Source organism: Passer montanus, unplaced genomic scaffold (genome assembly GCF_014805655.1).
Source record: "Passer montanus isolate IOZ18808 unplaced genomic scaffold, ASM1480565v1 scaffold75, whole genome shotgun sequence".
Lineage (NCBI taxonomy): Eukaryota > Metazoa > Chordata > Aves > Passeriformes > Passeridae > Passer > Passer montanus.
The window spans coordinates 3527598-3530820 of NW_024372702.1; positions in this window are offsets into that span (position 1 = coordinate 3527598).

Below are 3223 nucleotides of genomic sequence, written 5' to 3' on the forward strand. Positions count from 1 at the left end.
AGATGATAATACAGAATTTATATACTAATGTGGCCCGGAAATGGGAGAATAATCAATTTCATTTCTAGTTCTCAGATTTTTCCCTGCTCCCTACACAACCAGGAAGGGCTGTCCTTTAGACCACATGTTGAGGTTCATGGGGTGTGGATGCTGTTCAGATTCAGGCAACAGGGACAGGCAGAGATAAGGACAGTGAGAAAAGACAGCCCAGCAATGGCCTTCAGAAAGAGTAGATTTATTTGCAGCATTAGTGTAACACCAGTGGGGAAGATAACTTTTGCTGCAGTTCTTTAATCTACTCACCTCCTGCCTTGGAAGAAACATCTCAAAGCAGAGGATATGTCCTGTCTTCTCTCACAAACCCAGATGGAAATGCCTGTTTGACAAGGCAGAATGTGCCCCTGCTTTGCAAGCAGGGCCATTAAGAGTTGGATTGCTGGCCACCAAACTCCCTCAGCCTGGGTTAACAGATGGGGCTCTGAGACAATAATTTATTGCTCTTATTTATTCTGAGCTAAACTTGAATGAGCCATCTTTACATAAAAACAAAACTTTGTACTTTGTCCTCTCAACTGCTGCTCTTTAGCATAAAGCCAGGCAATAACACTGCAGTGAGTAGAGCTCAGGCACGCTTTAACTTCGCATAAATCAACAAATCTGCAAGGGCCAAGGCTGGCAGCAGACCCAAGGTTTCTCAATATGTTGCTCTACTTTACCATTTCCTGCCATTTGGAAAACCTTTTAGCTTTTTCCCTGGTTACAGATATCTCACAGATTTGGGCTCCAGCTCCAGCAAATTGTTCCCTTCTCCCAGCTCCTGTAGTAAGTGAAGTTTCCTCAGCAGCAGCCAGCACAAGAGCTTGTTTTATAATCCAGCATTAGCCCCAGAGTCACAGTGCTGTGCAAGAAGACTTCCAGCCTGGAGCACCTCATGTCTCTTAAATTAACTTGACTCCTGGCTCTCCTCCTTCCTTGCCTGGTCTCTGTGCTTTGCTTTCTGTGTTTTTGTGTTCCCAGCCCAAGACACTCTTTCTTGTCAATCTGTGTGTTTTAGTTTCGATTCAGCATTAGGCACGCTCTGTTTGTCACTGGGGAAGCCTTTGCAGGACGGGTTGCTTCATTTAGAGGAGTCTCCTGGGAGACAGAGATGAGATTTTTTTTTTCTTTCAATATCAAAACTAGCACCACTTGTGCTTTAATTACGTGAAAGCAAGCTGGTGAAGAATTTGATACGGATAGATCACAGTTGAAGGCTGCCAGCCTGGGGCAGGCTCCCATTCCAGGCAGAGAAAACAGTTCTCCTCAGCTTTTTGCCTTTTCTCACCTTTCTCAGAGAGCTCAGAGTGCAGTTGTGAGCTGTATATATACACACAGACACACACACACACACACATATATACATATATTTGACAGTGTACCAACATGAATATCATCAACCAAAAGAACTTGAATATCTAGAGACAGGTGGTACTCAACACATTAAAATTCTGATTTGTGGAAGACAGGTTTGGGGCACTGGGTTTTCTAAATATGAAACATATTTAAAGTTTTTTGAAAATTTTGAATTCATGTCCTTGATAGTGGACAGAAAGCTGCAAACAGCTCCATGAAGAGTCCCTTTCTTTACTTCTCTCTACACAAAATCTTCAGCAGACCACCAGGAGATCCCCAGCCAGAACATGGGCTTTGGCCCACAGGCTGCTCTCAGCTTGGGCCTCTCAGCTAGAGGCTTCTGTAGACCAGTAATATTTCTACCTAAATTTCTTTTTTTTTTCCTTTTCTTCTTCACAGTGACACAAGGAAGAGGGTGATGATATAAGCAATGAATGAAAAAAAAAATAGGTCTTCCCAAAACATCCCAAACAACTGTTCAAGAGCATCCTAGATAGGAATGGGGACAACAGTTAATGAAGGATATAGTTTTCCTCTGGGAAGGCCCAGCTTAGACAAGGATGGCATAGAGAATATCTGCAGAGGGTTCTGTGCTAGCTCTGTGCTAAGCCAAGGCGAGCATGGGCTGGCAGCTGGCACCTATCACAGCCTGACCCACATTAGCCTTTCTCAGATACATATCAGGGACTCTTTTCAGTTCCCCAAGCACCTGGGTTATATTTACCCAGCTGCATTTTGCCTCCTGAATGGGCTTGTTTGGAGAAAATCCTGTTTTATAAACACCCCATAGACTGCAAATGCCTGCAGAGAGCAGCTTGCCCAGTACCCTGGCAGCTTTGGCTGTACCTGCAGCAGAGCCCAGAGCTCCTGGCAATGCTTCCTGCAGGGTACAGGCAGATGAGACCAGTGGGTGCTGGAACCACCACACTGCCTGATGACACTGTGCAGTGCCACCACAGCAGGAAATTATAGACCCTGCCACTTATTCTGAATTTTTTAAAAGGATTAAATTTCTGCATGGCTAGGATTTGCATATGAAATGATACTCACTAGGAAATAATTATGAGATAAGGCCATCATTGTGCTTCAAGGCGAGGCTGATTTCCATCTGCATCAGAAATCACTGCCTTCCCACTCTTGGAAACACTCTGATGGGTAAGGTGGAGCTTTTATCCCTGGTCATTGAGACAGAGATGGATGTCCTTTGGCCTGTCTTTAAATAGAAGATTTATCATGTGAGGGTCCAGTGTTTTCCTCTAGTTTGGAGGTGAGTACCTGGAGGTGAGTGCTGCGTGGTCTCCAGGCTCCCATGTGTGGCAGGACATCCACCCCCTCTACTACAGACAGTGCATAAAGGGATAACCAGGCTGAAAGGCCGTGCAAGGGGGCATCCTGGCACCAGAATCAGCATCTTTGTCTGGAGAGCAGAGTGGGAAGAGATAAAAGAAATATTTTTTGACTGAAAGACACAGTTTCACAAACTGTAAAAGACACACAAGTTATCACAGAGGCAGAAGCCTTCTACACACACATCCTGGAAGTGTGGGAGATTCCTCCCCAGAGTTTGGACACAAACCCCTGGTCACTTCCCTGGGGGTTGAAGGAAAGGATCTCCATGTATGCCCCACCAACATTTGGATGGTAAGATACATTGAAACCTAAGTTATTTTACTTCTTCTCTAGCTGTAACATTAATAGGTACCTTTAACCCAGTGCTGTATATACCTACTAGTAGTCTCTTTTTGTCCTTACTCCTGTGTAGTATCAGTTTATTTGAAGTCTTATGTCTGTTAGTTTTGTGTCTATTAAATAAATAATTCTGCCTATAATA